Here is a 22,778-nt window from a genome sequence, read left to right on the forward strand (position 1 = left end):
AAAAGAAAGCCTAAACCAAGCAGGAGAAGAGAAATAAAGATTAGAGCAGAAATCAATGAAATCGAAACTAGAGGAATAGTAGAACAAATCAACGAAACTAGAAGCTGGTACTTTGAATGAATTAATAAGATCAATAAACCTCTGGTCAGACTTATCCAAAAGAAAAGAGAAAGGAACCAAATTAATAAAATCATGAATGAAAGGGGAGAGATCAGAACCAACACCAAGGAAATACAGAAAGTGTTAAGAACATCATATGAGCAACTATATGCCAAGAAATTAGGAAATCTGGAAGAAATGGATGCATTCCTGGAAACTTATAAACTACCAATACTGAAACAAGAAGAAATAGAAAATCTGAACAAACAAATAACCAGCAAGGAAATTGAAGCAGTAATCAAAAACCTCCCCCCCAAAAAATGGTCCAGGGCCAGATGGCTTCCCAGGGGAATTCTACCAAACATTTAAAGAAGAAATAATACCTATTATACTGAAGCTGTTTCAAAAAATAGAAATGGAAGGAAAAATTCCAAACTCATTGGACAGCCACATGTAGAAGATCATTCTCTTACATCATACACAAAGATAAACTCAAAATGGATGAAAGAACTCAATGTGAGACAGGAATCTATCAAGATAAATTCTAGAGAAGAACATAGGCAGTAATACCTTTGACATTGGCCACAGCGACTTCTTTCAAGACATGTCTCTAAAGGCAAGGGAAACAAATGCAAAAATGGACTATTGGGACTTCATCAAGATAAAAAGCTTTTTCACAGCAAAGGAAACAGAACAAAACTAAGAGGCAACCCGGGGAATGGGAGAAGATATTTGCAAATGACATTACAGATAAAGGGCTGATATCTAAGATCCATAAAGAACTTCTCAAAATCAACACCCAAAAAACAAATAATCCATTCAAGAAATGGGCAGAAGGCATGAACAGACACTTCTCAAAAGAAGACATATGAATGGCTAACAGACACATGAAAAAATGTTCAACATCACTAGCCATCAGGGAAATACAAATCAAAACCACAATGAGATATCACCTTACACCAGTCAGAATGGCAAAAAATAACAAGATAGGAAACAACAAATGTTGGTGAGGATGTGGAGAAAGGGGAACCTTCTTACACTGTTGGTGGGAATGCAAGCTGGTACAGGCACTCTGGAAAACAGTATGAAGATTCCTCAAGATGTTAGAAATAGAGCTACCCTGTGACCCAGCAATTGCACTATTAGGTATCTACACCAAAGACACAGATGTAGTGAAAAGAAGGGGCACATGCACCCCAATGTTCATAGCAGCCATGTCCACAATAGCCAAACTGTGGAAGGAGCTGAGATATCCTTCAACAGATGAATGGATAATGAAGATGTGGTTCATATATACAATGGAATATTACTCAGCCATCAGAAAGGATGAATATCTACAGTTTGCATTGACATGGATGGAACAGGAGGGAATTATGCTAAGTGAAATAAGTCAAGCAGAGAAAGACAATTATCATATCATTTCACTCACATGTGGAACATAAGGAATAGGGCAGAGGACCATAGTGGAAGGGAGGGAAAACTGAATGGGAAGAAATCAGAGAGGGAGACAAACCATGAGGGACTCTCAACTCCAAGAAACAAACTGAGGGTTACAGAAGGGAGTGGGTTGAGGTATGGGGTAACTGGGTGATGGGTATTAAGGAGGGCATGTGTGGTGATGAGCATTGGATGTTATATGCAAATAATGAATCATTGAACACTACATCAAAAACTAATGATGTACTATATGTTGGCTAATCGAACATAATAATAAAAAAGAGATCAATGAAACTAAGAGATGGCTCTTTGATTAAAATAAATAAAATTGATAAATCTCTAGCTAGACTTATGAAAATGAATAGGGAATGGACCTAAATAAATACAATCACAAATGAGAGAGGAAAAATAACAACCAACACCACAGAAATACAAACAATTAGAAGAGAATATTGTGAAAAGCTACATGCCAACAAATTGGAAAAGCATAAATTCCTGAGAACATATAAACTATCATAACTGAAATAGGAAGAAAGCAAAAAACTTGAATAGACTGATAACCACCAAAGAAATTGAATAGGTAATGAAAAAACTCCAAAGACACAAAAGGCCAGCGCCAGATGGCTTCATGAGTGAATTCTACTAAACATTTAAAGAAGAGTACTCTTCTCAAACTATTGTGAAAAATAGAAAATGAAGGAAAACTTCCAACTTCATTGTATAAAGCCAGGATTACCCTGATACTGAAAGCAGGTAAAGACACCACAAAAAAGAGAACTACAGTCCAATAGCATGATGAACATTGATGAATAAATTCTTAATAAAATACTAGCAACTTCAATCCAACAGTACATTAAAAGAATCATTCACCAGGATCAAGTGGGATTTATTCCAGGGTTGCAAGTGTGGTTCAATATTTACAAATCAATCAGCATGATACACCAAATTAATAAAAGACAGTATAAGAACCATATTACCCCCTCAATAAATGCAGAAAAACCATTTGACAAAGTACAAGATCCTTCCCTGATAAAAAATATCAACAAAGTAGGTTTAGAGGAAATGGATTTTAACACAATAAAGTCCATATATGAAAAACCTACAGCTAATATTATCCTCAATGGGGAAAAATAGAACTTTTCCTTTACTGTCAGGAACAAGACAGGGATGTCCACTCTCACAGCTCTTATGTAACATAGTACTGAAAGTCTTAGCCTCAGCAATCAGACAACAAAAAGAAATAAAAGTCATACAGTTTGGCAAGGAAGAAATAAAACTGGGACTACTGGAAGATGACATGATACTCTATATAGAAAACCTGAAAGACACCACCAAAAAATTGCTAGAACTGATACACAAATTAAGCAAACTCACAGGATACAAAATTAATGTATAGAAATCTGTTGCATTTCTATATACCAATAATGAAGCAGCAGAAAGCGAAATCAAGGAATCAGTTCCATTTCCAAATGCAACAAAAAAAAATAAGATACCTAGGAATAAACCTAACTGAAGAGGTGAAAGACTGGTATTCTGAAAACTATACAACACTGATGAAAGAAATTGAAGAGGACACAAAGAAATGGATAAAAATTTCATACTCATGGATCAGAAGAACATATATTTTAAAATATCTATACTAAATAAAGCAATCTACACATGTAGTGCAGTCCCTATCAAAGTATCACCAGCATTCTTCACAGAGCTAGAATAAACAATCCTAAAATTTGTGTGGAACCACAAAAGACCCCTAATAGCCAAAGCCATTTTGAAAACCACTGGAGGCATCACAATTCCAAACTTCAAGTTATATTACATAGCTTTAGTGATGAAAACTGTATGGTACTGCCACAAAAATGGACACACAGATAAACAGACAGAATAGAATACCCAAAAATGAACCCACAACTATATGGTCAATTAATCTTTGGCAAAGAAGGAAAGAATATCCAATGGGGAAAAAAGTCTCTTGAACAAACAGTGTTGGGAAAACTGTAGAGCGATATACAAAAGAATGCAACTGGACATATTTCTTATACCACACACCAAAATAAATTCAAAATGGATTAAAGACTTAAATGTGAGAAAAGAAACCATTAAAATCCTAGAGGAGAACACAGGCAGTAATATTGACATCAGATGAAGAAACTTCTTCATAGATATGTCTCTTGAGGCAAGGGTAACAAACGCAAAAATAAAGTATCAGGACTTCATTAAAATAAAAAGCTCTGCACATGGATACTAACCCTTTATCAGATATATCATTTGCAAATATCTTCTCCCATTCCGTGGGCTGCCTTTGTTTCCTTTGCTGTGCAGAAGCTTTTTATCTTGATGAAGTCCCAAAAGTTCATTTTTGATTTGTTTCCCTTGCCTTTGGAGATGTGTCTTGAAAGAATTGGCTGTGGCCAAAGTTGAAGAGGTTACTGCCTATGTTCTCCTCTAGGATTTTGATGGATTCCTGTCTCACACTGAGGTCTTTCATCCGTTTAGAGTGAAATCAGAAATGAGGCAGAAGAAATAACAACCAACACCACAGAAATATAAACAATTAGAAGAGAATATTATGAAAGTGTGGGAAATGGATAAAGAAAAAGGGAACTCCCGAAGCACAGAGCCCACCCCGATCTCAGGTGTGACCACAGGAATCTGGCTCTTGGGCAGATGCTACACGGTGATAGCATCGAGCCATGCTGCAGAGGTGGCCTGGGACACTTTCACGCCCCAGGCTCAGACAAAATGTGTGACGTTCCCTCACACTGGAACTTGGATTTCTGTCCCTCATAGGAGTAGATTCCCTGAGTCTGGGCCTCATGGTGGGCACGATGAACACTTGTTCCTCTGTCCCCTGAGTGAATATTCCACAAAATGAACATGGGCAATCAGGGCCCTTCACAGGTATTTAGAAATCCGTGGTGCTCTGCGCTCTCAATTATGGCAAATCCAGACATACAACTTTTTTTTTTTTTTTTATTCTCTTCTAATTCTTTGTATTTCTGTGGTGTTGGTTGTTATTTCTTCTGTCTTGTTTGTGATTTCATTCACTCAAGTCTTCTCTCTCTCTCTCTCGATAGGTCCAGCTAGAGGTTTCTCAATTTTATTTTATTTTTTCAATGCAACAGCTGCTGGTTTCATTGAACTGTGTTGTTGTTGTTTTGTTGTTGTTGTTTTAGTTTCTATATCATTTATTTCTGCTCTAATCTTTATTATTTCCTTCCTGATGCTTTTGTTTGTGGTTCTTTTTCTAGCTCTGTTATGTGCAAGGTTAGGTTTTTTATTTGCAATTTTTCTTACTTCTTGAGGTAGGCATGTATTGCTGTAAACCTCCCATTTCGAACAGTTTCTACTGCATCCCAAAGGTTTTGGAACATTGTGTTTTCTTTTACTTCGGTTTCTATGTACTTTTTTATTTATTCTTCTATTTCCTGGTCGATCCATTTATTTTTTAGTAGCATGTTATTTAACCTCCATGTATTTGTTTTCTTTTCAGATCTTTTTCTCATGGTTGACTTCTAGTTTCATTAATTTTGCAGTTGGAAAAGATGCATGGTATGACTCAGATATCTTTGAATCTATTGAGGGTGGTTTTGTGGGCTAATTTGTGATGTACTCTGGAGAATGTTCCATATACATCTGAAAATAATAAGTATTCTGCTGTTTTAGGACAGGATGTTCTGAATATATCTGTTAAATCCATCTGTTCCTATGTGTCATTCAGAACAAGTCTTTCCTTGTTGATTTTCTATTTAGGTCATCTGTCCATTGATATAAGTGAGATGCTAAAGTCCCCTACTATTATTGAATTATTATGGATTTTTATGTTTGTTGTTAATTGTCTTATTTGGGTGCTCATATTTTAGATGCATAAGCATTTACAATTGTTATATTTTCTGGTTTATTTGCCCCTTTCTTTATTATATAGTGTCCTTCTTTCCTTCTTTGTCTCTTGTTAAAGTCTTTGTTTTAAAGTCTATTCTGTCTGAAATATGTATTGCTACTCTGGCTTTCCTTTGACATCCATTTGTATGGTTGATGTTTCTCTATATCCCTTTACTTTCAACCTGCATGTGTTTTTAGGTTTAAAATGAGTTCCCTATAAGCAGTATATTCATACATTTTGTTTATTTTTAATCCATTCTTTCACCCCATGTCTTTTCCTTGGAACATTTAGTCCATTTACATTCAAATAATTATTGATAGATATGCATTTATTGTCATTTTATTATTTTTTTGTGGTTGTTTCTAGAGATCATCTCTGATCCTTTTTTGTCTTTGCCTCTTTCATGGTTTGCTGATTTACATTAGTGATATATTTGGATTTCTTTCTCTTTATATATATATATAAAGTTTTTTTTCTATATATATATATATATATATATATATATATAGTTATTAGTATATCTTTGCCATTAGGTTTGTATATAACCTCTTCTGCATGTAGTAGGTTCCAATAAGTTGATGGTTATTTAATGTTGAACCCATTCTTTATTCCACTCCTCCCCACATTTTATGTATATGTTGTCATATTTTATATCTCTTTATCTCTTGAGTTTCTAGACCAATTTTTCCAGAATATTTCTTTCTACTGCTTTTGTGTTTCATATCTTTAGATTTTCATTTTTGGTCTCTTTTCCACTCAAAAAGTCCCCTTTAATATTTCTTGCATGGCTGCTTTGGTGGACATTAACTCCTTTAATTTTTGTCTGGGAAGTCTTTATCTCTCCTATTCTGAATGCTAGTCTTCCTGGATAGATTAGTCTTGGCTGCAGTTTTTTTTCCCCCTGTTCAGTTCTTTGTATGTATCATATCACTCCCTTCTGGGTCACAAGATTTCTGTTGAAAGATCTCATGCTAGCCTTATAGGTTTTCCCTTGAAAAGTACTGTCCTCTTTGGATTTGCCGATTTTATTTTTTTTTTCTTCATCACTATACATTTTGCCAATTTAATTACAATATATTTTAGTGTAGGTCTGCTTTTATTGATTCTGATTGGCATTCTTTGTGTCTCCTGGGTCTGGATATTTGTTTCCTTCCCCACAGTTTGGACATTTCTAGCTATTATCTCTTCAAATAAACTTTCTGCCCCCTTTTCTCTCTTTTTCTTCTTCTGGAACTCTTATAATACCAATGCTACCACATTTGATGGAGTCACTGAGTTCCCTAAGCTTATTCATATGTTATATAATTCTTTTTTTTCTCTCTTTTTTTCAGCTTGATTACTTTCCATTTCTCAGTCTTCTAGGTCACTAATTTCTTCCTTTGCTTCTTCCATCCTGTTGTTTATTTCATCAAGTATGTTTCTCATTTCATTTATTGAGCAATTTATCTTTGCTATGTTATTTTCTATCTGTGTTAAGGGTCTCACTCACATCTTCTAATCTTTTCTCAAGTCCATAGAGTATGCTTATGATCATTGCTTTAAATTCTGTATCGTTTGCATCAACATGGATGGACCTGGAGGAGATTATGCTAAGTGAAATAAGTCAAACAGAGAAAGACAATTATCATATGGTTTCACTTATTTGTGGAACATAAGGAATAGCATGGAGGACATTAGGAGAAGAAAGGGAAAAATTAAGGGGGGGGGAATCAAAGGGGGAGATGAACCATGAAAGACTATGGACTCCAGGAAACAAACTGAAGGTTTTAGAGGGGAGGGGAGTGGGGGATGTTTGAGCCCGAGAATGGGTATTAAGGAGGGCACGTATTGTATGGAGCACTGGGTGTTACATGCAAACAATGAATCATGGAACACTACATCAAAAACTAATGATGTACCGTATCGTGACTAACATAACATAATAAAAAAATAAAAAATAAATAAATTCTGTATCAGACATGTTACCTATATCGTTTCACTTACATCTCTGGCCATGGCCTTGTCCTGTTCTTTCATTTGGGATAAATCTCTGTCTCCATTTTTTTTTTTTTTTTTTTTTGCCTCTCTGTGCCTGTTTCTCTGTGTTAAGAAATTTAGTCATGCCGGGCGCCTGGGTGGCTCAGTTGGTTAAGCGACTGCCTTCAGCTCAGGTCATGATCCTGGAGTCCCGGGATCGAGTTCCGCATTGGGCTCCCTGCTCGGCAGGGAGTCTGCTTCTCCCTCTGACCCTCCCCCCTCTCATGCTCTCTCTATCTCATTCTCTCTCAAATGAATAAATAAAATCTTTAAAAAAAAAAAAAAAGAAATTTAGTCATGCCTTCTGCTCTTGAAAGTAGTGACTTTATGAAGAAGAGGTCTTGGAGTACTTTGCAGTGTAGTGTCCTATGTTACCCAGAACCTTCCACTTCAGGGGAATATCCTATATGTTGTTACTTATGCCCTGCTGTTGTGCTTGTGTCACATTTCTTTCAGGGCAGTCATCTGCACTAACTGCATGTTGTGTGCTGTGTTTGCTCTTTGAGGTGTTAGAGGGACTTAGGCCAGCTAGCTCTGCAAGACCACGATCACTGGGAAATGTGGGAGTGGGATGGCAGTTTTACCAAAATTTGTGTTGGGCCATTAGTCATATACCAGATCCCCCAATGTGCTGTGGTCGTTGGGTGGATGTGGATATCTAGTTGTAAAAGTGGGATGGGTTAAGATCAGGGTCCTCCTATTCTGTCATTTTATCAAGCTCCTCCAGGAATATATTTGTTAATTCTAAATTAGAGTATAGAAAGTAGGATAAATACAGAAGTTAGAATTTTGGTCTGAATAAAAATTAAAGCACAACATGTCAAAATTTATGGGATGCAACTGAAGTAATATTTAGAGGGAAATTTATAGGTTTAAGCACCCACACTAGAAAAGAGAGTGTTCTCAAATTAATAGTCTTAGATGTCTCCTTAAAAATACATTAAAGAAGAAATCAAACTGGAGGTATAAAAGTGACAAAAACAAAGATTAGAACAGAAATTCATAAAATGGAAAACAGAAAAACTAAAGAGAAAATAAATGAGATAAAAGTTTATTCTTCAAAAATTTAACAAAATTGACATAACTACATAAACTAATCAGGAGGAAAAGAATATACATACTGTGGGAACTGGGAATAAAAAAAAATGCCACTGATTCTATTTGGATTAAAAAAATTATAAGAGAACACTATGAAACACTTTATGCCAACAAATTTGATAACTTAGATGAAATGGATAAATTCCAATAAATCACAATTTAACACAATTTTCTCAACAACAAATAGAAATTCTGAATAAAAGTAAAACAAGTAAAGAAGAATTAGTACTGAAAAATCTTCCTACAAAGCAAGCTTAGATCCAGATGTCTCTACTGGTCAATTTTACTTTTTTAAGCTTTTATTTAAGTTTCAGTCAGTTTCCATAAAGTTTAATATTAGTGTCAGGTGTACAATTTAATGATTCAACACTTCCATACAACATCCCTTGCTCATCACAACTGCAATCCATAATCCCCATCACCTATTTAAAACATCCTCCCCCCCCCTTTGGGAAACGTCACTTGCTTCTATAGTTAAGAATTTGGTAAACATCACTTGCTTCTATAGTTAAGAATATGTTTCTTAACATAGCCAAAGGCAAGGGAAGCAAGGGCAAAAATGAACTATTGGGACTTCATCAAGATAAAAAGCTTTTGCACAGCAAAGGAAACAGTCAACAAAACCAAAAGACAACCGACAGAATGGGAGAAGATATTTGCAAATGACATATCAGATAAAGGGTTAGTATCCAAAATCTATAAAGAACTTATCAAACTCAACACTTAAAGAACAAAGAATCCAATCAAGAAATGGGCAGAAGACATGAACAGACATTTTTCCAAAGAAGACAACCAAATGGCCAACAGACACATGAAAAAAGCGCTCAACTTTGCTCGTCATCAGGGAAATCCAAATCAAAACCTCAATGAGATATCACCTCACCCCAGTCAGAATGGCTAGTTAACAAGTCAGGAAATGTTGGCGAGGATGCGGAGAAATGGGAACACTCCTACACTGTTGGTGGGAATGTAAGCTGGAGCAGCACTCTGGAAAACAGTATGGAGATTCCTCAAAAAGTTGAAAATAGAGCTATCCTATGACCCAGCAATTGCACTACTGGGTATTTACCCCAAAGATACAAATGTAGTGATCTGAAGGGGTACGTGCACACCAATGTTTATAGCAGCAATGTCCACAATAGCCAAACTATGGAAAGAGCCAAGATGTCCATCCACAGATGAATGGAAAAGAAGATGTGGTATATATGTACAATGGGATATCATGCAGCCATCAAAAAAAAAAAAAAAAAAAAACACGAAATCTTGCAATTTGCAATGATGTGGATGGAACTACAGGGTATTATGCTAAGTGAAATAAGTCAATCAGAGAAAGACATGTATCATCTGATCTCACTGGTATGAGGAATTCTTAATCTCAGGAAACAAACTGAGGGTTGCTGGAGTGGTGGGCGTTGGGAGGGATGGGGTGGCTGGGTGATAGACATTGGGGAGGGTATGTGCTATGGTGAGCACTGTGAACTGTGTAAGACTGTTGAATCACAGACCTGTTCCTCTGAAGCAAATAATACATTATATGTTAAAAAGAAAAAAAGAAGAGAATAGGAAAGGAAAAATGAAGGGGGGGAAATTGGATGGGGAGACGAACCATGAGAGACTATGGACTCTGAGAAACTAACTGAGGGTTCTAGAGGGGAGGGAGGTGGGGGGATGGGTTAGCCTGGTGATGGGTATTAAAGAGGGCACGTTCTGCATGGAGCACTGGGTGTTATATGCAAACAATGAATCATGGAACACTGCATCAAAAACTAATGATGCAATGTATGGTGATTAACATAACATAATAAAATAAAAATAAAAAAATAAAACTCGTAGTTTAAAAAAAAGAAGAATCTGTCTCTTGGTTTGCCTCTCTCTTGCCCTTATGATGGTTTGTTTTGTTTCTTAAATTCCACATATGAGAGAAATCATATGATATTTGTCTTTCTCTGACTGATTTTGCTTAGCATAATATTCTCTAGCTCCATCCATATAAATCCAAATGACAAGGTTTCATTTTTATAGCTGAGTAATATATATATATATACATACATACATACATACATATATATGTATATATGTATATATATCCTGTTCTTTATCCATTATCCATTTATCCATTCATCAGTGGGCATTTGAGATCTTTCCATAATTTGGCTATTGTACATAAAACTGCTATAAACATCAGGGTGCATGTATCCCTTCAAGTTAGTATTTTTGTATCCTTTGGGTAAATACCTAGGAGTGCAATTGCTGGATCATAGGGTAGTTCTATTTTTAATTTTTGAAGAAACTTCATACTGTTTTCTAGGGTTTGCAGTCCACCAACACTGCAAGGGGATTCCCCTTTCTCTACATCATAACCAACACCAGTTATTTTTTGTATTGTTGATTTTACCATTCTGACAGGATTGAGGTTATACCTCATTGTAGTTTTGATTTGTATTTCCCTGATGATGAGTAATGTTGAGCTTCTATTCGTGTGTCTGTTGGCCATCTATATGTCTTCTTCAGAAAATGTCTATTCATATCTTCTACTCATTTTTTAATTGGGTTATTTGTTTTTTGGGTGTTGAGTTTTGTAAGTTCTTTATATATTTTGTATACTAACCCTTTATCAGATATGTCATCTGCAAAAGTCTAGTCTCACTTTGTAGATTACCTTTGACTTTTGTTTATTGTTACTTCACTGTGCAGAAGCTTTGTACTTTGAAGTCCTAATAGTTTATTTTTGCATTTGTTTCCCTTACTTCATGAGACCTATGTAGAAAGAAGTTGCTATAGCCAATGTCAAAGAGGTTACTGTGTTTTTCTCTAGGATTTTAATGCTTTCTTTCTTGTCTCACGTTTAGGTCATTCATCCATTTTGAATTTATTTTTGTGTATGGTATAAGAAAGTGAGCGAGTTTCTTTTGCATGTTGCTGTCCAGTTTTCCCAAAACCATTTGTTGAAGAGACTGCCTTCTTTTCCATTTGATATTCTTTCCTGCTTTGTCAAAGATTATTTGACCACATAGTTATGGGTTTTCTATTTTCTTCCATTCATCTATGTGTCTATTTGTGTACCAAACCATTCTGTTGGGTCACTACAGCTTTGTAATATTATATAATAATATTACTAACATATATATTATTATAAATGCATAAATGTATAAAATATATAAAACTCTGCTTTTCTTTCTCAAGGTTGATTTACTCTTTGGGGTCTTTGAAGGTACCATATAAATTTTAGGATTGTTTATTCTAACTCTATGAAAAATGCTGTTGGTATTTTGATAAGGATTTCATTAAATGTGTAGATTGTTTTACCTAGTATAGACATTTTAACAATATTTGTTCTTGTAATAAATGAACACGGAATGTTTTTCATCAGTGTTGTATAGTTGTCAGAATACAGGTCTTTCACCACTTTAGTTAGATTTATGCCTAAGTATCTTATGGTTTTTGGTGTAATTGGAAATAGGATTGTTTTCTTAATTTTTCTTTCTGCTCCTTCATTATTGGTATATAGAAATGCAACAGACTTCTGTCCCTTGATTTTTTTTTAATATCCTGCAACTTTCCTGAATTTGTGCATCTGTTCTATTAGTCTTTATTATAGTCTTTCAGGTTTTCTATATAGAATATCATGCCATCTGCACATAGTGAATGTTTTGCTCCTTCCTTGATGAGTTGAATGCTTTTAATTTCTTTTGTTGTCTGATTGTTGAGGTTAAGACTTCCAGTACTATGTCAAATAGCAGTGGTGGGAGTGAACATCCCTGTCTTCTTTCTGACCATACAGGAAAACTCTTCCCAGTGGGGATGTTTTAATTCAAGGTTTTTCATGTATAGCCTTTATTGTGTTGAGGTATGTTCCCTCTAGTATTACTTTGTTGAGGGTTTTTATCATGAATGAATGTTGTACTCTGTTAAATTCTTTTTCTGCATCAGTTGAAATGATCATGTTTCTTATCATTACTTTTATTAACGTGGTGTATCACTTTGATTGATTTTCAAACATTGAACTGGACTTGCAGCCCAGGAATAAATCCCACTTGATTGTAGTGAATGATTCTTTTAATATACTGTTGAATTCAGTTTGCTAGTATTATGTATAGAATTTTTGCATCCATGTTAATCTGAGATATGGGCCTGTAGTTCTCTTTTTTATGAAGTCTTTATCCATTTTAGGAACCACAGTAATGCTGGCCTCATAGAATAAGTTTGGATGTTATCCTTCCATTTCTATTTTTTTGGAATAGTTTGAGAAGAATAGGTATTAGCTCTTCTTTAAATGTTTCATAGAATTCATCTGTGAAGCCATCTGGCCCTAGACTTTTGTTTGTTGGGAGATTTTTTTTATTACTGATTCAGTTACTTTGCTGGCTATCAAACTGTTCAAGTTTTCTGTTTTTTCCTGTTTCAATTTTTGTACTTTATCTGCTATTTCTTCCAGGTTGTTCAATTTGTTGGCATATAGTTTTTCATAATATCGTCTTGTAATTGTTTTTATTTCTGTGGTGTTGGTTGTTATTTCTCCTCTCTCATTTGTGATTTTATTTATTTGGGTCCTTTCTTTTTTCTTTTTGATAATTCTAGCTAGGAGTTTATCAAGTTCATTAATATTTTTTTCAAAGAAACAGCTCCTGGTTTCATTGATCTGTTCTATTGTATTTTTTAAATTTTCTATATCATTTATTTCTGCTCTAATATTATTTCCTTCCTCCTGCTGGCTTTTGGCTTGGTTTATTTTGTTTCTAGTTCTATTACATACAAGGTTAGGTGGTTTAATTTAGATTTGTACTGCTTCTTAAGTTAGGCCTGCAATAATGTATATGTTCCCTTTTTTTTAAATTTTTAATTAATTAATTAATTAATTTATTTGACAGAGAGAGACACAGTGAGAGAGGGAACACAAGCAGGGGGAGTGGGAGAGGGAGAAGCAGGCTTCCTGTGGAGCAGGGAGCCCAATGTGGGGCTCGATCCCAGGACCCTGGGATCATGACCTGAGCCGAAGGCAGACGCTTAATGACTGAGCCACCCAGGTGCCCCTATATGTTCCCTTTTAACAACGCTTTTGGTGTATGCCAAAAGTTTTGGACTGTTGTGTTTTCATTTTCACTTTTTACCTGTATTTTTAAAATTTCTTCTTTGATTTTCTTGTTGACCCATTCACTCTTTAGTAGCATGTTGTTTTACCTCATCTTTCTACATTTTTTCTTTACATATTTATCATCTTTCTACCTTTTTTCTTATGGTTGACTTCAAGTTTCATAGTGTTTTGTTCAGGTTATATACATGGTATGAATCTCATTCTTTTTGTAATTTTTGAGGTCAGATTTGTGACCTAGTATGTGATCTATTCTGGACAATGTCCCATGTGCACTTGAAAATAATGTGTGTTCTGCTACTTTAGGATGGTATGTTCTGAATATATATGTTAAGCCCATCTGGTTCATTGTGACACTCAAAACCAGTGTTTTCTTGTTGAGTTTCTACTTAGTCTGTCTATTGATGTAAGTGAGGTGATAAAATTCCTTACTATTATTGTATTATTATCAATGAGTTCCTTTATGTTTATTATTAATTGTCTTATATATTTGGGTGTTCCCATGTTAGGGGCATAATACTTACAATTGTTAGATCTTCTTTTGGATTGTCCCCTTTATGATGATATAGTGCCCTTCTTCATCTCTTCTACAGTCTTTTTTAAAAGTCTAGCTTGTCCAATATAAGTATGGCTACTCTGGTTTTCTTTTCACCTCGAATTGTGTGATAAATATTTCTCCATTCCCTCACTTTCAGTTGCTGGTGTCTTTAGGGCTAAAATTTGTCTCTCATAGGCATCATATAGACAGGTCTTATTTTTTTGTTTTTGTTTTTTAATTCATTCTGGTACCCTATGTCTTTTGATTGGAAAGTTCAGTCCATTTACTTTCAGAGTAATTATTGGTAGATATGTATTTAGTGCTATTTTATTACTTGTTTTTTTCATTGTGTGGAGAGTTTCTCTGTTCCTTTCCTTTCTTTGTCACTTTTGGTCTTTCCTTCCCACTCAAAGATTTCCTTTTAATATTCTTTTGCAAGGCTGGTTTAGAGTTCACACACTCCTTTAGTTTTTGTTTCTCTAGGAAACTCTTTATCTCTCCTTCTTTCTGAATGATATCCTTGCTGGTTAGAGTATTCCTGGCTGCAGGTTTTCCCTATTCAGCACTGTGAATGTCATGCCACTCTCTTCTGACTTACCACGTTTCTGTTGAGAAATCTGTAGCTAGGCTTATGGGTCTTCCTTTGTCTTGCAGTTTTTAAGATTTTTTTCTTTATAACTATATTTTGCAAATATAATTACAATATGTCTTGGTGTTGGCCTGCTTTTGTCGATTTTTAATTTTTTTATTTAAATTCAGTTTAATTAACAAATAGTGTGTTATTAGTTACAAAGGTAGAATTTAGTGATTCATCGGTTGCATGTAACACCCAGTATTAATTACATCAAGTACTCTCTTTTAATGCCCATCACCCAGTTACCCCATCCCCCCACCCACCGCCCCTCCAGCAGACTTCAGTTTGTTCCCTGTGGTTTAGAGTCTCTTATGGTTTGTCTCCCTCTCTGATTTCAGCTTATTTTATTTTTTCTTCCCTTCCCCTGTGTTCATCTGTTTTGCTTCTTAAATTCCACATGTGAGTGAAATTGTCTAATATTTGTCTTTCTCTGACTGACTTATTTTGCTTTTGTTGATTGTGATGGCCATTCTCTGTGCCTCCTGGATCTGGATGTCTGTTTCCTTCTCCAGATTAGAGAAGTTTTCAGCTATTATTTTCTCAAATAAATTTTCTGCTCCATTTTGTCTCTCTTTTTCTTCTGGGACTCCCATAATGTAATTACATTTTATGGAGTCACTGAGTTCCCTAAATGTATTCTTGAGTTCCACAATTATTCTTTCTCCTTTTCCGTTTCGTGGTTTTAAATAATTGTGTGTTCTATGTCACTTATTTTTTCCTCTGTTTCTTCTAGCCTTGTGTTCATTGAATCAAGCCTGGTTACAATCTCAGTTATTGTATTCTTCATGTCTGACTGATTCTTTCTGAAGTCTTTTATTTCTGCAGTAAGGGCCTCCCTGAAGTCTTCCATTCATTTCTCAAGCCTAGTGAATATCCTTACGATTGTTGCTTTAAATTCTCCATCAAGCATCTTACTTATATCACTTAGATTTCACTAGATTTAGAAATCTAGTTTCACTTATATTTCTGGCCATGACCTTATCTTGTTTTTTCATTTGGGATGAATTCCTCTAAGTTGATATTTTTCTAAATCTTTACCTTCTTCTGTGTTTTGGAAAAGCCCATTATGTTTCCTGCTCCTGCAAGTGTTGGCTTTATGAAGAAGAGGTCATGTACTGTCCAGGGCCTAGTGCTTCAGGGACTGTCTCTGTTGTGTGCTGCGTACACTCTGCTGTTGTGTTTTGGCTGTTTTATCTTTTAGGCCAGTCATCTGTAGAGGCTCTCCTTGCTTACAGTGGGTAGTATTTGGTCCTTGGCCAGAATGTAGCAGTTTTAACTAGGCATACTCTTCTGCTTGTGAAATGAGTCCTGATACTACTTCCACTAGAAATGAAGTCCTGCAGAAGTCTCTGGTCAGGAGATGTGGTGTGGGAAAGGGTTTCTGCTTGTCTTCTGGTGACAGGGCCCCATGTGCTGAGACAGGCAAGCTTGACTGAGATGTGCAGTCCCAATAGAGTGCTGGGAGCTGGGACTTGGTGTATTCAGTTTAGGTAGCCAGTGTCAGTGCTGTGATGGTTTTCATAGGTGGTTCTGTGTTTATGTTGAGGGGTAGAGGAGGGAAGTGTTGGAAACAGACTATTTTGTCCCTGGAGTACTGCCCCTGTGAACACTGTATCTCAGGGTGCTTCCCTGAGAAATAACCTCTGCCCTGTGTGCCCAGGTCTTTTTCAGATAGCTGTTTCCACACTGTCCACCTCAGCATTGTTTGGCTGCCTTCTCTCCAGGAGCAACACATTGCCTTCCAGGCTCTATCCCAGCCATAATTCCTGGTTTTTAAAACACCAGGCTTTAGCAATGTGGTGTGCATAGAGGCTTTTGTTGGTCTTCTGAGGAAGGGGCTTGCCATGCTGGGACTGAGGCAAGCTTGACTGAGAAGGGCAGTAGGATCAGAGCAGAGGGGGTCAGGACTTTGTATAAGCAAATTAGGCAGCCAGTTTTGTCTCTGTGTTGTTTTCAGCAGGTGACTCTGTGTTTATGCTGAGGGCCAGGGTAGGGAAATGGTGCCAGCAGGCTCCTTTCTCCCCAGAGAGGTGTCTGTGAAAGCTGCCTCTCAGGGACACACTCGAGGAGGAGTGAACAATGTCCCCTGTGTGTGCCCCAGGTGTTCTTCAGTTTGCTGTTTCCATGCTATCTACCCTCAGGTTGTTTGCCTGCCTGTTCTCCAGGAGTAGGGTACTGTCTTATGGGCTCTATCCTAGCCAAGCCCACTGACTTTTAAAAGTCCAGTCTTTAAGCCCTGCTGGTTGCAAGAACTCACGCAAATCAGCCTCTTGTTTCCAGCCAGTGGCTTTGGAGAAATGTTCCCTTTGTACATTCCCTTCTGTGCTCCTCTCTCTCTCTTTCTCACCTTTATCTATGACTTCCGCTCTGCAGCACGTGGGATCCATTTCTCCCCTAAACCACAGCTCTGCACTTCCTACCTTCTTTGATGTGGCTTCTTGTCTCCCTTTAGTTGTGGAGTTCGTTCTGTTAGTCTTCAGGTTGATTCTAGAGTATTTAGAAGGATTTGAGTTTACCTAGCTGTGTTTGAAAGATGAGATGAGCCTAGGATTCTCCTACTCCAATGTCATCTTAGCTCCCCACTCCATTCCTGATAGTCTTTATGAACTGGAATAAGAAGGGATGTTTCTCAACCTGATAAAGATTGTGATCTATTTTCTGCTGAAATCTATTCAACATTTCTTAACCAGAGAGCAGCAAGTTTTCTCATTAAACATGTCTTTTTGTTAGTTGGACTCCAATTGCTTAAGAAGTTGAAATAAAATAAAATTAAAATAATGCAATTTTTTAGAAAGAAAAATTAAATCTTGTTAAAGGGCTATAGTGGTAAAGAAAAGAACTAAAACCCATTTTTATTAGAGTCATACCAAGATTTGTTTTTTTATTTTTTATTTTATTTTTTAAAATTTAAATTCAATTAGCCAACACATAGTACATCATTAGTTTCAGATGTAGGTTCAACAATTCATCAGTTGTGTATAATAACACCCACTGCTTAGCACATCATGGGCTCTCCTTAATGCCCATCACCCAGTTATCCCATCCACCCACCCACTTCCCCTTCAGCAACGCTGTTTGTTTCCCATAGTTAAGAGTCTCTCATGGTTTGTCTCCCTCTCTGATTTCTTCCCAGTCTGTTTTCCCTCCCCTCCCTTATGGTCCTCTTCACTGTTTCTTATATTCCATATATGAGTGAAACCATATGATAATTGTCTTTCTCTGACTGACTTATTTCATTGAGCATAATACCCTCCAGTTCCATCCACATTGATGTAAACTAAGCAGTAAGTGTTCATCATTTCTGATGGCTGAGTAATATTCCATTGTATATATGAACCACATCTTCTTTCCATTCATCTGTTGAAGGGCATCTCAGCTCTTTCCACAGTTTGGCTATTGTGGACATTGCTGCTATGAACATTGGGGTGCAGGTACCCCTTCATTTCACTACATCTGTATCTTTGGGGCAAAAACATAGAAGTGCAATTGCTGGGTCATAGGGTAGCTCTATTTTTAACTTCTTGAAGAACCTCCATACTGTTTTCCAGAGTGCCTGTAATAGCTTGCATTCCCACCAGCAGTGTAAGAGGGTTTCTCTGCATCCTCGCCAATATTTGATGTTCCTTGTCTTGTTAATTTTAGCCATTCTGACTGGTGTAAAGTGATATTTATTTTTAATAATGAAGCATATAAAGGATGAGACAAGGAGCACATGACCCCATTAGGACATAGCTAGGGAAGAATTGTCTGTTTGTTCCTGCTTTCTTTACTCTGCTTCTGTTGTGTTTATAAAGTTCAATGGGGGAGAAGATAAGAGAGAGATTCTGAGAACCAAAGTGCTTGAACTTACTGGAGGTGGTCAGGGTAGAAGTTACATTTCACAGTCCTTGGCTCTTCCCAACTATTCCACTCTAAAGACTCCCCCTCCAGTCTTTTACATTCGAGGACAGCCTTAACCTCATTTCAGTTTAACTCAAGGTAGACCCCTGCTCAGTACAGGCTCTACTTTGGCAAGTGGGACTGAGTCAAAGCAGGTTTTGTCCTTGCCTTTTTGGAGCTCACTATCTAGGAGGAAAACACTTCACTTCCGTGCTTTGCCTCTTCACTAGGTACTTAAAATTTACAGAATAGTGTAACTTCTCTTAGCTTCAAGTTTTCTTTTTTTATCCAGAAAGGATAATAATAACAACTATGATAACAACAACAACAACAACAATAAAGGCTACTCCATATAATTGTTGAGAGATTTCAGTGGGTTAAAGCTAATAAAAGATGAAGTAAGCTCTATAAATAGTGCCTGTTCTTAGTGGTGATAATGATAATAATAAAACATTTAGCAAAATGGCTGGCACGTGGTTAAGTACTCAATAATTGTTATCTTTTATAAGCAATTATTATTGACATGGTTGTATCTTCGTGAGTTCTGAGAGGACTTCCTTGCCAAAACGAATACCAGCATTAGCTCTCTCAGAGGTTTACCCAATGTTCTTTTTCCCTCATTCTATATGTCTGATGACATAGACTTACAGTGATTCTCATAATTTCGTTTGTGTCAGAATCGTCTGAGAGACATGTAAAAAATATACCTCCTACTACAATCTTTAAAGATTTTAACTTAATAGTTCTAGAAGTAGCTTCCAAGAATCTGAATTTTAAACAAGTATCTTAGGTGTTACTGATGTAGGTAGTTCACAGACCACATTTTTTGGATAGTCTGGCCTAGAAACTCTCCAGATTCCTTTTGGGGATATGGTGGTTTCCTGGATTGTTTTACCATGTTAATCCTAGCTCCTCCCAAACAACTGTCATGCCCATGAAAAGAAAAGTCTGGGAGAGATTTCCATAAAATCATCCAGTATGGAGAAGAAGGATTAATGCATACCAAGGGAAGAAAATATTTTAGGAGGGTAGGAGAAGACCCTTTCCAATTAGGTCCATGTGGCTGCCCCTGGCGCAGTGGGCACTCAAGAAGCAACAGTGCTTCTCACACTGACTGAGTTGGAGAAAAGGCCAGGGCGCAGCTGGAGATGGCTATTCTGTGGTTAGGGCCTTGGCAGAGCTTAATTAACAAAAAATGCGGTAATACAAAACCTTGCTAATTCAGTCTAATTGGGACCTGAATAATTTTTTTTAATTAAAATTTTTTAAATTAAAAAAATGATAGAATATTTGAAAAGCAATTTTATTATAATCAAGGACTAAAGCAACCTGAATCCAGCTAACAAAGTGTTGCCAAGTATGGGGCCTCTGGGAGCTAGTTTAATGAATTGAGAATATTTGTCATCAGGAATTTGTATGTAAATGGATTTGTATGAAAATGGAGGCTTCAGAAGTGCTTAAAAACAGTTTGTTCTTTTAAGGGGGATAAATGTGTCCCTTGGTAATCATGTTTCTGTGATTTTACTCACCCCTCCCCTCTCCCAGATTATTCATCAGCCAGACAGTCCAGCTTTTACTTCCGGTAGAATGATTTCAAGTTTATTTGCAAAGCTTTGGAAATCACAACTGCCACTTGGAGAATGAACATGTCATGAATTTTTGTGAGTAAAATCAAAGAAAGTCTGAACTGAAAGGAAGCTTAGCTATCATTAAGCCCACAGCTCTCATTTTACATATGGAGAAACTGAGGCTTATAGCAAGGATGTGACATGTTCAAGGATATGCAGGGTTGGGGTAGAACCAGTATTCGATACAAGATCGTCCTCATTTTAGAGCAACCTGCCCTTTATGGACCATGCTGCCTCCTAATGAATGTTATTTACTAAAGCATATCCTGGCCAGTACGCATTTGTTCATTAATGTCCTTTCGTTAAACAATGTCCTTTGTTTACTACCCAAATGTGAATTAAAGTGATTCTACATGAAGATAAGATCCATGAGGGCTCAAGGAGCAGAATTCCATTTGGTATTAAATTTAGTATTTGGCATTTAGATTAACATGGGATTCGTTAATAAGAGAAAACACAACTGTTACTTAAAAGTGCAGGCAAAAATACAGAGAAGCAGAAACTAATGAGGTAGATAAATGAGAAGAAATCCAATTGGGGTTCTAGCCTTCAGCAAAATTGTGTCAAGGTGTATCTTCATTATCCTCTCTTTCTGCCACTATTTGCACTTTCTATGCCTTATCCCTTCTTCTGAGGTACTTAAGAATGATGGATAAAGAAGGAAAATTGGTGCCAAAATGTTATGGCAATGCCATTCTTACCTAAGTAGGAGAATGCCCAAATTGGAAAAGTATTTTAATTTCCAGTCACCACTTGTATTGCTATAGGTCAAAGTTAGGTGGCCAAGGAATTTACTATCCAAAACTGAATGCGTTTGAGATTGAAAGAAGATGCTATTAATATTTATACTGGGACAAAATGCAGAGACTGGAACTGTCCCAGGCAAACATGGTAATCCTTGAAACAGATGGAACACAGTGTTAAAGAAAGCAGAGTACAGCACCACCTGACTCAGTCATCCACAAGGGGGTGGGAGACAAATAATAAATTGATTCCATAGAGGTTACCATCATTTAGCATTAGCTAACTTCATAAAACACTATCCTTTCTAATCTTAAAAAAAAATGTTCTTCACTTAGATGCAGTAATGATTAAAATCATGGATTTCCATTTCAAATCTGAGTTTGGGTGCCAGTTTTGTCATTTACTAGCTGCGATCTTGGGCTTTAATAACAATATTTCTAAATTTCAATCTGCTATTTATAAAACATGGATAATATTAATAGGTATTACTCTATATAAGGTGCATATCACATAGTAAGTGCTTAGTAAGGGTAAAGCTATTCATATTATCATTATTATTATACTGATGTTAAAAAGATAAGTAGTTCATTGTAAGAAGAAGGTTATTGCTTTTGAATTAAAAGTTAGATAAGCTAATTTGATCAGATTTTATTTTTAGTAGATGCTGTGGAGATACATTATATAAGAGTCAGCATTCTTATTCAGTACAACAGTGTTTATATCCAAAAGGGATCAAAGAAATAGTTGCACTAAAAAATAATACTAAAAATGAAACCAACATCATCTATTAGTTTGCTCAATGGGTATTCTAATCTGTTCTGGGTATTCTAATCTGTTCCATTGATCTATGTCTCTATTTTTCTGTCAGTACTATACATTCTTGAGCACTACAGCTTTGCAATATTATATGAAGTCCAGAATTGTGATATCTCCAGGTGTGCTTTTCTTTTTCACGTTTGCTTTGGCTATTCAGTCTTTTGCAGTACCATACAAAGTTTAGGCTTGATTTTTCTACCTCTGTAGTACCACACAAAGTTTAGGATTGTTAGTGTTACCTCTGTGAAAATGTTTTGATAGGGATTGCATTAAATGTGTAGATTGCTTTCAGTAGCATAGACATTTTAATAATATGTGTTCTTCCAATCCACGAGCATCGAATGTCTTTACATTTGTTTGTGTCTTCAATTTCTTTCATCAGTGTTTTGTGGTTTTCAGAATAAAAGTCTTTCACCTCTTGATTAGGTTTATTCTTAAGTATCTTAAAGTTTCGGTGCAATTGTAAATGGAATTGATTCCTTAATTTCTCTTTCTTCTGCTTCATTATTAGTGTACAAAAATGGAATAGATTTCTGTATGTTGATTATGTATCCTGCAACGTTATTGAGTTTGCATATCAATTCTAGCGATTCTTTGGAGGAGTTTTCCAGTTCTCTATATAGAGTATCATGTAATCTGCAAATAGTGAAAGTTTTACTTCTTCCTTGCCAATTTGGATGCATTTTATTCCTATTTGTTATCTGATTGCTGTGGTTAGGACTTCCAATACTATGTTAAATAACAGTGGTAAGAGTGGGCATCACTGTCATGTTCATGACCATAAAGGAAAAGTTCTCAGTTTTTCCTCATTGAAGATGATATTAGCTGTGGTTTTTTCACAAATAGTCTTTATTATGTTGCAGTGTGTTCCCTCTATCCCTACTTTGTTGAGGGTTTTTATCATGAGTGGATGTTATACT

The sequence above is a fragment of the Halichoerus grypus genome, chromosome X (assembly GCF_964656455.1).
Source record: "Halichoerus grypus chromosome X, mHalGry1.hap1.1, whole genome shotgun sequence".
NCBI lineage: Eukaryota > Metazoa > Chordata > Mammalia > Carnivora > Phocidae > Halichoerus > Halichoerus grypus.